Genomic DNA, 14,512 nt, shown 5'->3' with positions numbered 1-14,512 from the left:
TCCCACTTTGCAGATGCAAAAAACCAAGGCTCAGCCGGTAAATGAGATTCAGAACCAGGTGTGGCTGCTTCCAAAGCTGCTTTCCTCTCCAACCCAGGGACCCGAGAAACCCAGAAAATAAAACAGTCACCTCCCTCTTTGAAAAGTTTATGTGCTGTTGGTGTTACTGCTAAGAGCTGCCAACTTCCAAGAGCAGGTAGTTTTTATTTTTTTCACGGAGGAGGAGATAAGCTTTAATCCTAATGATGCCAAAAACAGTAAGACTGTCTTAGATCTTGGAGTCTTGGGCAGAATCAACACTTAGGAAGAACGTAGGAGGAAAGGGTGAACATGGCCCTCGTCGTCTCCAGTCCTTCTCCCTCTTGCTCCGGTTGCACTGTTGGAACCAAGGGTTCTGGCCATCTCCCAAAGCTACAAGACCTTCCTCCTGTGAGCAGCACCCCACACCTCCTCCCAGGAGAGCACCCAAGTCACACAGACCTAGATTCCAGCCCTGACTCTCAGAGCCTCCCTCCTCTGTCAGATGATGATGATGTTAGTACCTCTATATCCTGAATCCCACCACTTCTCCGTCCTTTTATCCTATGGCCCTATCAAGCTCAGTACCCTGCCACAGGTACCTAACTCCTCTCCCTTCTCCCACTTTTGTTCCCTAGAGCCACTTTGGCCAGGAGGCACAGTGATCTTGTGAAAATATAAATTAAATCACATAACTGTCTTGCTCAAATCCCTCCAATGGCATCTCATCATTCCTACAATTTAAAAAAGCATTTGTCATGCATGGCCTTCAGGGTGCTCTCCTGCCTGCTTCCCCTACACTCTGCCCCTTGATCCCTCCATGGCTCCCTATGGGCCTTCTAGTTCCTGAAACATGCCAAGGTCAATAGTGTCTTTGTGCTAGTTAGTCCCTCTGGCCAACATGCTCTTCCCAGAGCTCCACACACTTCCTCCCTCACTTCATTCAGGTCTCTACTCAAACATCCTTTCTCTAAAAAGCTTCCCTTACCCTTCTCATTTGAAAAGCAGCTTTCCCATCACATTCTAGGACTTGACTTGCCTCATTTTTCTCCATAACATCTATTACTACTCGAAATTCGACACGTGTTTAAGTTGTTATTGTCTGTCTCTTCCACTAAAATATAAACTCTCTGACAGTAGGAGCCTTATCTATCTTGTTTATCCAATGCTTGTCATACAGTAGGTGCTTAATAAATATTGGTAGAATGAATAAGTGAATGAATGAGACTGTAAGTTTTGACAAAGACTGCTAGTTGTCCCTGGTATCCATATTTCCCTTCTTCCTTTCAGTAATTAAAACCCCAAGTTGTAGTTGGACGCAATACTGCCCACCTAAAGACTAGGTTTTCAGACTCTCTTGAAGCTAGATGAGTCTATACGACTAGGTTCTGGACAATTAAGTTTGTCATAAAAAATATAGGATTCTCAGTTAAATTTGAATGTCAGATAAATAACTAATAATTTTTTGGTATATGTATTTCCCAAGTTAAAAGTTAAATAACTGTGCAGCATTACTGCAATAACCAAAATATGCAAGCTGCCCAAGCATCCATCAACAGATGAATGGATAAAGATGTGTCATAGGGGCACCTGGGTGGATCAGTCAGCTGAGTGTCTGCCTTCGGCTCAGGTCATGATCCCAGGGTCCTGAGATCGAGTCCAGCTTTGGGCTCCCTGCTCAGTAAGGAGTCTGCTTCTCCCTATGCCCCTCCTCCTGCTCATGCACTCTCTCTCTCTCAAATAAAATCTTAAGAAAAAGAAAAAGGTGTATCTACACATGCACCCGCACATACTGGAATATTCCTCAGCCATGAAAAAGAATGAAATCTCTCCATTTGCAAAGACATGGATGGAGTTAGAGAGTAAATATTAAGTGAAATAAGTCAGTCAGAGAAAGGAAAATATCATATGATTTCACACATGTGGAATTTAAGAAACAAAACAAATAAACAAAGTAAAAAAAGAGGCAAATCCAGAAACAGACTCTTAACTGCAGAGAACAAAGATGGTTACCAGAGGTGGAGGTGCAGGGTGGGGTGATGGGGGATGGAGGAAGCAAGTGAAGGGGATTAAGAGCACACTTGTCATGATGAGCACTGAGTAATATATGCAATTGAATCACCATACTGCACACCTGAAACTAATATAACTATGCTAACTATACTGGAATTAAAATAAAAGTTAAATCACAATGTTTAATAGCCCAATCATTGTTTTAGTATAACTATGCCCTATTCAAAAAAAATATATCAGTTGTTTTAAAATCAAACACAGAGAGAGACCTGACTTCAAACTTTCCTGACCAAAACCAGTCAAATGAGCAAAGCTTTATTTAGCTTATTTTGCAAGACAAGCACGGCTAACTTGACCTGGGTCATTTCTTGCTCATGCCTCTGAAAATCATAAGCAAAGCTTAAATTGTTCCCTTTGAACAATAGTCATTGCCCCACAAGCAAATGCTTTCTACAAGCTGCTTTTTGACACTAGACATCTGAGCTTCATTCTATATTTTGGTTTGAGTTGGTTTACATACTGCCTTTTTGGTATGTGCACAATAATTTTTTGCTAATTACTTCTTTAGTGGTTCATTCATTTTATTTCTGTTTTTTTCCTTATGAACTTCTGACAATTGTTCATCTGAAATTCAAATTTGACTGCATGTCCTCTATTTTTGTTTGCTAAATCTGGCTATGCTGTGCCCAGTGAAACATAAGACAAAGTCACGTCTACAACTCCAAGGTCACCGCCTAAAAACTAAGGACATGTCCTCACTTACGTCCCCCTACCTGCAGGCTGCCACACCATCATGCAGGGCATGTGGGTCACCTGTGACCCTGTGGCCCAGGGCCGCACTCTAGGATGCAGCAGAGCCAGAGAGTGGAAGGAGCTGGCCCCGGGCGCGCATGGTGGAACAGACCCAGGGAGGAGAGGAGCCTCCATGACCTCTGGAAAGTTCTTCCCTCCACTGCCTGGAGCATACTTCCCCGCACTTCCCTGTGGTGGGTTCACTCACTCATTCAGCTCTGCTCCAGTGACACCTCTGAGGAGGCTTTCCCTGACTGATCCATCTAAAAGAGAAGCCCCTGTCACCCTCCAGCTCCTGGCCTGGCATGATTTTCCTCTACGGCATCCCTCACTTCTACCTTGTTCTTATCTATCCCCTGGTTTATTGTCTACCTTACCCACTGGAAGGGAGGCTCCGTGAAGGCAGGGGATCTGTCTGTTGTTCACTGTGGTATCCCCAGCACCTCAAACAGCACCCAGCAACAAGGACATGCTAGATAAACATTTTTGAATAAATAAACAAACAGAAGATAGATATGGCTACAGATACGGTTGCAGATATGGATACAGACAGAGACAGATATAACAGGGTCACTGGCAAGTCAGACAGATTGTACCAATGGCTTCCTTCCAAAGGATGACCGGAAAAGTGACAAAACCTCCACATGCACTGATGCCCCACTAGAGAAAACGCAGCCTTTTCATGCAAGGCTTGCCTCCCTGTTGACTTGGGGACCTCTGCCAGGTAGAAGTAGTGTTTGTGCAGAATGTTAGTGCTAAAGCAACCGAAGGTCAAGTGCCAGAGAGGGGGTGGGGTCATCCAGGCCATAGCAACTGAGGCCTACAAAGCACTGCATGCTTCAGCAAGCATCTTCTCATCCTTGTTTGTAATCTGCTCTGACAACAGCCTCTTGGACAAGTGGTGACAATATTCTTAGTGTTACAATTATATTTAAGTATAGTTTATTAGCCTCCTGAACTGTGCCTTTAAAAATGGGCAAGATGGTAAATTTTACGTTATGTGTATATGTGGATTTACATACATAAACACTGATACATACTTCGTGTTATATATTTAGTTATTAGCAACCACTTTATTTTGCACATGAGCCAAATAAAGCTCAGAGAGGTTGGGACTTATAAAAGTCACACAGCTAGGGATTGGAGAAGCTAACCTTAACAGCGGGACTTTGGAGTCCAGCTCTGGACCTCCTCCACAAGGGAGATGAACCTTCACTCCACAAACATGCCGAGAACCAACCTCAAGCTAGAAGATCAGTGTCCTAAGCTTTCCAAGGAGACTTCTAATATGCTGAGAGCCATCACAGCTGTTCACGCCACCCCACTGCAGAGCCCTGCCTCTTCCATGATACCATGCCAAGGGGTGGCTGATCCAACAGACAACAGCTCAATACAGATCATGTGTCATTTACTCTCATTCTGTGATGATTAATTTGCTCAGGGACCAAGAGAGCTCAATGGTTACATTAACATGCAAAGAAAAATTAAACATTTATGCATCCTTTATCTCCTCGTTTCTAGACGGATAAGTCCTGTCAGTGTCTGCAAGAGATATTCTCATTGACATTGTTTATCTGTTCCACTTGACTCCAAATTACACTTGAGAAACAAGAACTAACACACCGCGGTGTTTTTATACAGAAGTGGTGGCTGCAGGGGGCAAGATAGTAAAGAAAAAATATCTAGCCTAAGACTCTGGTGTAGCATAAACTCAGAGCCCTCTGACACCAGAATCAGGCCCAAACAGGTAGGAGTTCAATAAAGACTCCTTGCAAAACCCCACCTGGATTCCTGGAGTCCCTGTTGAATATGCAACATTGTGCTGGGGATGCAGAACTCATGTCCCAGCTTTGCTCTAATGCCCACTACATTGAAAAAGTGTCGGAGTCCTGGTTAGAAGAATTACAGTTACAGCACGGAGCAAATTATGAACTGCGTGTTTCGTGTCCTCCACCAGTTCTCCCACTTCACATGGGTGATGCTTCTCTCTCTCAGATGGGCTGTCATGGGTCCACTCAATATTAGGCCTCATCAAGGTAGAGCAGCATAAAATTCCACTTTGCAGCCAGAGATCTGCAATGGAGTCTTAGTTCCATCATTTACCACTTATATGACCTTGGGAAGTGACCTAACATCACGGAGCTTGTTTTCTCATCTCAAAAAAAGAGGAAAATAATATTGCCCACCATGAATTAAATGAGATAAAACATGCAAAGCACCAAGTGCAGTGCCTGCTGGCAATAAGAGTTCAGCAATGAACTGATATTTAGCCACACAATGCGTAGTGCTGTGTTAATCACATAGCACACTTTTAGTAAATATTTATTAGCAGTTATCTCAGGGTCATGAGGATGAGGGATCTCTTAGCTGATTTTTACTGTATTTCATTAAATACTAGTTAGAACTTACTGAGCTGGCATTATGTGCTAACCCCAGTTGCAAGTATTTTATGTGTCTTAACTCATCCAGTCTTCATACATTTGGGGAGTGGGCAGGAATGTGCACCCAGACAATCTGGCTCCACTACCTGCCTCTTAACCATGACCCTCATAGCCCCACTGTCAAGGAGCAGCTGTTACTTCTTTTGTAATCAGAAAAACAAAGTACTATTTTTAAAATTATTTAAGATGCTAAATATATATTTGTTGAATGATTATCAACTCCCATCTTACTGAATCTGTAAGAACCTCAAGACTGAGATATTGACACTTCTTTCATTTCAGATGAAAAGTTTTCCCAAGAACTACCCTATTACCCAGCAATTACACTACTAGGTATTTATCTAAAAGATACAAACATAGTGATCCAAAGGGCACATGCACCCCAATGTTTATAGCAGTAATGTCCACAATAGCCAAACTATGGAAAGAGCCCAGATGTCCATCAACAGATGAGTAGATAAAGAAGATATGGTACATATATACAATGGAATATTACTCAGCCACCAAAAAACCTGAAATCTTGCCATTAGCAATGATGTGGATAGAAGTAGAGGGTATTATGCTAAACAAAACAAGTCAGAGAAAAACAAATACCATATGATCTCACTCATATGTGGAATTTAGGAAACGAAATAGATGAACATAGGGCAAGGGAAGGAAGGAAAAAATAAGACAAAATCAAAGAGGGAGACAAACCAGAAGAGATGCTAAACTATAGGGAACAAACTGAGGGCCTCTGGAGGGACTGTGGCAGAGGGACAGGGTAACTGGGTGATGGGTATTAAGGAGAGCACGTGATGTAGTAAGCACTGGGTGTCGTATGCAACTGGTGAATCACTGACCTCTACCTCTAAAACTAATAGTACACTATACGTTAATTAAATTGATCTAAAATTTTAAAAAGGATGCTATGGGAAATAGAAGAAATGATGTCTTCCCTTCCTGGCTTCATGCATGTGGAAAGTGAATTCTTATTGCTAATAGCTGACATTCATTTAGTGCAGACCATGTGCCCAGTCAGCGTGCTAAAAGCTTTGCCTACATTGTCTCACATAATCCCCATAACAAATCAATGAGATAGGTACAATTAATATCCCCATTGTGCAAATGAGGAAATTAAGTCCGGCCTTCCAAGAAGGAAAACCTGAAAAGGCTAACTGCTACATGGCTGCCACAGGTAGTGATTTCTGTGCATTTTTCTTTTCCCCCACTATCTTAAAAAGCAGGCCACTTGATAGGTGCTTGAAACATTCCTGGGTAAAGTGAATACCAACTTTTTAATACACTCCCACCACTAAACTGCAGTACATTTGCCAGACGTTAAACTTTACATGCACACACTTGCAGAGCTAGTGAGTTCTAAAGAATCCCACTCTCTGAGTTTATGGACCACTTCTTACATGCTCCCCACCAGCACCTCTTTTCCCACCTGAAGCATTTGAAGATGGGCCTGAAATGGAGAAGACATGCTGTCTCTTTGCTCTAGCCTGCTAATTCTCAATTTCAAGATGTTCTATTACACCTGATTTATGGCCTGACAGGGCTCATTCTAGCCTACAACCTTGAGCTTGTAAAATGCACAGGGGAAAATTTACTAACGACCATGTTCATCTTACTGCATGGTAGGGAATTTTTTTAAGTGAAAAAGGCTCAAGAAGCCAGGACATTTCAAACAGCCAATTATGAATAACAATTGTTTGATAGCTGAGTGCAGTAGATCTTCCAGCTCATTCGGTTTTCATCTAATTAAATCTTTCATTTCCACGGGCAGCGTGCGGTACATGCTTGTGTTTGCCTTTGTCGGCAGGATATAATCAATAGAAGAAATGTGGATGCATTTCAGCATTTATTAGCAGCTCAATTGGAAGTTGTTTTATTTTAATAACATCCTTGCCTTCGTTCTGTTCAGGTTAAATCGACAGCTTTGATGAATAATAGACGACAGAAAACTGGTTTAGTTATCCCATTAAGAGTAAAGAAATCAGAGAATGAAAGGAAGCTGAGAGAGAAATTGAAAAACGCTTTAAGGCTGCATTTTCTTTGTTACAAAACAAAAGAAAAACAAACAAAAATGCCTTCTATTCACTCCAAAAGATCATCAAACCTATTTGATTTCAGCTAGATATACCACCCAGGACCACGGTGATAAATACCCTTTCTGAAGCTTTCCACCACTTTCATGTGCAGCACATACTTAGTTATTCTTGTTTAATATCCTCTGGAGCTGCAATATGGATTAGAAAAGGGAGAACCAGTACAAAATGCCATTTGTTCACCAGAAGTGAATCCAAATGCCCAAATGTTCCCATCCTCAAATAGTAGGCATTCTGGCAGAGAGAAGATACCTTAACAACACATATGGAAACTCCACAATGATGAGGCATTCACAAGAGCCCACTGCACAGCATGGTCAACAGAATCCAAAGTGAACCGTGGGTCAGAAGACTGTTCTTTGTAAATCCTACTGGATATAGCCAACCATTCACTTGACAGGGCCACGTGAACCTCTCTCATCTAAAAATCTGAGTGTTTTGCCACAATGAGATACCACTTCACACTCATTAGGATAGCAATTATCCAAAAAATAAATAAATAAAAAACAAGTGTTGGCGAGGATATAGAGAAACTGAACACTTGTGCACTATGGGTGAGAATGTAAAATGGTGCAGCCGCTGTAGAAAACAGTTTGGTGGTTTCTCAAAATAATAAATATAAAGTTACCACATGATCCACCAATTCCACTTCTGGGTATATCCCCCAAAGAAGTGAAAGTAGGAACTCGAACAGGTATTTGTACACTCATGTTAGTAGCAGCAATGTTCACAATAGCCAAAAAGTAGAAGCAATTCAAATGCCCATCAATGAATGAATGAATGAATAAATTATGGCACATGCATAAAATAGAATTATTCAGCCTTAAGGAGAAAATTCTGACACATGCTACAGCATGGATGAACCTTGAAAACAATGTGCAGAGTGAAATAAGCCAGCCCCAAAAGGACAAATATTGTGTAGTTATATGAGGTTCATAAAGCAGTCAAATTCATAGAGACAGAGTAGAATGGTGGAAGTCAGGAGTCACGGGAAGGGTGAACATGGAATTCATGTGTAATGGTACAGTTTCAGGTTGAGAAGATGTAAAAGTTCTGGAGGTGGATGGTGGTGATGGTGCCACAATGTGAAGAATGCCACAGAAGAGTACATTTTTAAATGGCTGGAATGGGGCAGCCCAGGTGGCTCAGTGGTTTAGCGCCACCTTCAGCCCAGGGCCTGATCTTGGAGACCTGGGATCAAGTCCTATGTCAGGCTCCCTGCATGGAGCCTGCTTCTCCCTCTGCCTGTCTCTCTCTCTATCTTTCTCTCTCTACTCTCTGTGTCTGTCATGAATAAATAAATAAAATCTTTAAAATAAAATAAAATGGCTGGAATGGTAAGTTTTGTTACATATATTTTGCCACAATAAAAATAAACAATATTTTAACACTCAGATAAAGTTGTTCTTTGACAGCTCCCACCTTAGCATACACATCCATTCATCCAGTTGCTCAAGCCAGAGAGCTGAGAACCAACTCTGATACCTCCCCAAGTCCTGGCCACCCACAGCCAAGTCTACTACCTAAATGAATGCCCCATCAGGCTACTCACTGCCATGCCCTGCCATCTCCTTGATTGTACTGTCCTCTCTTACCTGAATTCTCTAGTGACCTCCTACCTGGCCTCTGGGATCAGTCCAGGCCCTGCTCCCTCCAGGCCATTCTCCACCAGCAACTAGACTGAACTTTTATGGACAGAAACCAGATTCTGTTGCCACTCACCTCCAAAGCTTCTGCTGGCACTGAGAACAAAATCCAGGCTCCTCCCTAGCTTACTGAAGCCCTGAAGCCAGGGGGACCCCCCCGACACACACACACACCGAGGTCTCCTCTGTCGCAGTCTCCCCCACTCAGCACTTCTAAGTTAACCCACCTACTCACTTCCAACCTCCTGATGTTGGACTGACACACCCTTCTTACGAGAGGACCTTCCTTATCCCAAGAAGGTGATAAGAGTGACGCTTGTGTAGCTTCAAAAGCAAGGAAATTGCCTGGATTGTTTCCTACGATGATATAAATTCATTGACAAGAGCCACACAGCTGTTCCTTTTCCTTGGTTTTCCACGGCGTGCTGCCTGCTATATTAGTGAACAAATGCCTTGAAACAACATGAGATCGGCCATATAGATGGAATGTGAAATTGGGTGTGCAGTCATCAAGCCCCCAGCGCAGGCCCAAGCCCTTACCTCAGCAGTCGTGAGAAAGCCTCAGCTCCCTCACTGGTCTTCCCCCTTTTGGCAAGCCATCTTCCCCTAGGTCATGCTCCACCAAACAGTAACTTGGATAATGACCAATGCTACAGTGATTATTATTGTTATTATGGACTCTATTTTATTCTCATTTAATTAGTAATTATTTTAGATTACATGGCTGAAGAGCTGCTACAATGAGTGTTTCCTGGCAGTCAAGGGCTAATTCTCCATCAAGGCAGAAATATGGGCTATTTTGAGTTCAGCCGTTGGAAGCTGTAGTGATGAACGCCGCTTGGTGCCATATGGCGCAGTCTAAACCTGGTGTCTCTTTACAACAATAGTTTCACTTCTATTACCATTAAGGAGAAATATGTAAAAACTGTTTTCTCTCCAAACAGAGCTCCCATGCTGGCAGGCCCTGGAGTATCTGAGAGAAGGAAACCCAATGATTCTGCTGCCCCTATCAGCGCTATCAGAGCCTTCATAGGGGCTCCCTCAGGGGCCAGGTTTACAGCTAACATTCATTGGCTGTAAAATGCACTCATCTTCTGTTGGAGTTGACACCTAACGAATCTGGTAACAAGCTCGTGGTGACACCCAAAACCCGTGTAGCTTGACAGTGGGTACACATGAAGCAGCCTGGGTAGTACTGTTTTTGCATTTCAAACATTTAGGAGTAGCCTTATTTCCGTAAATAAACATACTGTCTTCAAATCACTGATCCAGGGGGGAAACATGATGAGCCTAGAACCATCTTTTTGTTCAAAGTATGGAAGTGCCCAGGGATGAAGAAATGTCAAGAGGACACAAGAACCAATTTGAAGTAGCTTCCACTGAGTGAGTCTGAGAAGTTGTGAGCATTAAAATATATGATTGTAACAGATCAGAACCCACTGGATAGGGTAGTACCCATAAATCCATACTGATAGAATTGATGCATAAATAAATGAGAAGAGAAAGCTCTTCTATATAGCAGAAAGATGACTAATAAATGCAGGAGAATGATGGTGGTATTAAAAAATCGCCATTTTATAACCATCGTAGTTATAATCTATTCATCAAGAAACATCAATTAATGGATGCCAAACTCTAGTGGGTGAGAGGCTGATAGGAAAGATATTTACATGGTTTCAAAGTATCTCATCACAAGATACTTATTAATCACAAAAAGACCTTATAGCAGAGACACCTGGCTGGCCCCAGCATCCTAAGTGATCAAAGTTAAAAACACCAATAACCAAATACATATCCTGTGCCATCCCATGAGATGTGATCTACAACATTCCAGCCAAAATCATAGCATGAGTCTAACCAATTGAGGGGGAGTCTACAAAATGACTGGCTTGTAACCTCCTACCCTGTGCATGTCACGAAACACAGAGTTACCAGATGATCCAGCAATGCCACTACCTTGTAAATACTCAAAAGAAGTGAAAGCAGAACTCAAACTGATACTTATATGCCTGTGTTCACAGCAGCAATATTCACAAGAAGCAGCAGAAGTAACCCAAGTGTCCATCGATGGGTGGACAGATAAACAAAACGTGATCTATACACACAATGGAATATTACTCAGCCTTAAAAAGGAAAGAGATTCTAACATATGCTGTAGCATGGATGAACTTTGAAGACACTATGCTAGATTAAAGAAGCCAGTCACAAAAAAAGGCAAATATTGTACGATTCCACTTACATGAGGCACCGAGAGTGGTCCAATTCAGAGAAGAAAGTAGAAGGGTGGTTTCCAGGGGCTGGGAGGAGGGAGAACTGGGGAGTTTGTGTTAATGGGTACAGAGTTCCAGGTGGGGAAGATGAAAAGCTCTGGAAATGGATGGTGATGATGGCTGAGCAACAGTGTAAATGGACCTAATGCCACAGAAGCATACACTTAAAAATGGTCAAAATGGTAAGTTTGATGTTGTACCTATTTTACCACAATTTTAAAAAAAAATTCAAGCTTTGGATTCAAACCTGGGTTCCAGGAGAAGGAGGAAATTTTTGAAGTCGATGGCTAAGTTTATGGCATTGATACTAATAACAGTTTCACAGGCGTATGCATTATCTCCAAACACATCAGGTTGTATATATTAAACATCTACAGCTTTTTGTATGTCAATCATAGCTCAATAAAGCAGTGAAAAAAAAAAACCTGGGTTCAAATTCTGACACTGCCACTTACTGTGTGATTCGAGGCAGATTATTGAGTGTCTTCGAACCCCTGATTTCTCACTTATAAAATGGAGACAAGATAGGACTGGCATGAGGCAGAGGCTAATACAGTTAGCACAGTGCCTGGCATGCAGTGGGCATTTGATAATATCAGTAAGTGCCCAGAGACATGAAATAACATGGCATACGTGTTTAAGAGAACTAATGCTGGTTTGGTATGGTTGGAGGATATGGTGACATGGGAAGATGCTAGAATGAAAAGCAGGTCTTTTGTGCCAAGATAAAGAGTTTAAGCTTTGTTTTTAGGCCTGTGAGGGGTTCCTGGAGGGTTGTAAACAGTTCAGGAAAATATTAGAGAAGGAGGGAGGGAGGGAATGGGGTAAATATGAAACTCCATTTTAAGGACATGGACATCTGATTATTTCACTCAGTCTGTGGCCTTTCTCTTCTCCATTAACACCAGTAATTAACACCAATGGCTTAAGGAAAAACAAACCATTAAGGGAAATGCCACATTTAACACTCTTACTTGGCACCCCACACCTGATCAGAACAAGGAACTCAGATATAAAGAAGGAACTAGCCATGTTATAAAGTTAACTTAGGCTTAAGCACGAACTGCAAAAAGATGGCTCTCTCCTTATCTCCCCCCTTATTCACTGAGTGGAGGGCACAGAGGTTTCCCACCATGTGCTCCATCTGTTCTCTGTCCCGTGCCAAGCTTTCTTTAGACCCCTAACATCTGTGAGGAACAGAGCTGGGTCAGAAGACAGTTTTGCTCAGGTTACAACCTGCACATCAATGGCCTGTTTCATGCAAACTCCTCTCATTTAGACATGACATTCTAATGTGCTCATTTCCACCACCATCACTGAATGTCATTTTTTTTTTAACTTTATTTATTTATTCATGAGAGACACAGAGAGAGAGAAAAAGAGGCAGAGACACAGGCAGAGGGAGAAGCAGGTTCCATGCAGGGAGCCCGACGTGGGACTCGATCCTGGGTCTCCAAGATCAGGCCCTGGGCTGAAGGCAGTGCTAAACCGCTGAGCCACCCAGGCTGCCCTGAATGTCATTCTAAACAGTTGCTCTCCACTGATTCTTCTCTCCATCCATGAGGCTTAAATTTTTATGTGAAAACTCAAAATAATGAAAGTAGCCAAAAGCACACATTTCTCCTGAGTAAGCTATATTGTTGACCTAGTTCTGTTTGGCCCTTTAAATGAGATTTATTTTGGATTTAACTGGGTTTTTCTTTTTCTAATCACCTAGATAATATATATTCCACCTAGAAAATATCAAATGTATAGAAAAACACAAAAAGTAAAAATAACAGTTGCCTATAGTCTTATCAGCCCAATCTAATATGCTTAAAATCTTGGTATATATCATTGTAATTTTTTCTAGTTTTCTTTCTATGCATATATTACTTATTCTTTGTTAAACTGAGTTTGTGTACACACTTAAAAACTTACTTTAAAATAATAGCTTTTGGGCACCTGGGTGGCTCAGTCAGTTAAGCATCTCTTAACACTATTGATCCCAGGATCCTGGGATCAAGCCCTACAGTGGGAGTGAGGAGTGAGGAGTCTGCTTCTCCCTCTACCCCTCCCACCCCCCCTTCCCACTCATGCTCTCTCTTTCTCTCTCTTTCTCTCTCTGTCTGTCTCAAATAAATAAATAAAATTTATTTTGTGTTAAAATAATAGTTCTTACTGGGACAGGATGAGGGGAGCAGCTGGACTTGCTGTGCTCTGTCTCCCTCTCTACTTGTGTTTCCTCCTTCCCCACAGCAACAAGCTTCCTCAAAAGTTTCCCTGCAGCCAGCCTGGCTGAGGGGCTCCAGTGCAGCAGCCAGAAAGCCAGGCTCTGCTGAATAGCAAAGCCCCTGGCGTCGCTGAGAGTTGCCTGTCTTGGTTAGATGGCTCTGGATTAGGATTCTCTCTGGAACACCCGACCATTAGTTTGCAGGCAGTGTCCAGGAACCTAAAATCCATGACATGTGTATGTTATGGTGAATGCTGAATTTGGAGAAGAATCAAAAGAATCTGTTGCTGAAGAAGAAGCAGGCAGTGATGGTAAGTTGAAGCTATTGCTGAATTTAACTTTGTGCCTCGTGATTAATCGGCATTGGAGGCAATGTTCAGGCTTTGCATCCAGCTCCTGAGAATGAAGATTCAGATGATTACTGTGATGTAGAAGCACATGGGCAAGAGCAGGGAGACATCCGTACATTTTACACCTATGAAGGATTATCCCATTTAACAGCAGAAGGCCAAATCACACTGGAGGGATGAGAAGGTATGCCTTCTCAGCCTGCGAGCAGCCAGTTTAACAGTGGCTGGAACCTGGACACAAGATTCAGGAAGAGATTATGAAGATGGGATGGAGGTGGATACTAGAGCAACAATTACTGGCCAGTTTGAGGATGCAGATGTTGATCACTGAGAATGATTTAGGCTGGTGGGATTCTACTCATAAATGTAGGGAAGAACTTGGTGCCTCTTCTGTGGAGCGGATGTTGAAGAAAGTCTTTTTCCTTCTCCTAAGCTTACCTGAACCAGTTCTTTCTTGAGACAGACTATATTGAGACAAAAAGCTGTCACGAGCAGAAGGAACTATGATCTTTTTTAACAAAAGGGAATTAACTTAACCACGAGGATATTTGTAGTTTATCATCTACCCCAAAACTTTCTGTGTAAAAGTGCACTCTGAATAGGCCTCCAGTTCCAGCCTTCACTATATGCATCTTTGTAACCTGGTAGGCCCACACGGTGAGAATGTGCAGGGGCTT

General features: G+C 42.3%; 1 pseudogene; it reads left to right on the top strand.

The window, feature by feature from the left end:
• Positions 1–330: 330 nt before the first annotated feature.
• Positions 331–14,166, top strand: LOC129509386 (methylosome subunit pICln-like; annotated as a pseudogene).
• The last annotated feature ends 346 nt before the right edge of the window (positions 14,167–14,512 follow it).

Source organism: Nyctereutes procyonoides, unplaced genomic scaffold (genome assembly GCF_905146905.1).
Source record: "Nyctereutes procyonoides isolate TBG_1078 unplaced genomic scaffold, NYPRO_anot_genome, whole genome shotgun sequence".
Taxonomy (NCBI): domain Eukaryota; kingdom Metazoa; phylum Chordata; class Mammalia; order Carnivora; family Canidae; genus Nyctereutes; species Nyctereutes procyonoides.
Note: the sequence above shows the minus strand (reverse complement) of the source record. Positions and strands in the feature narration are given on the sequence as shown.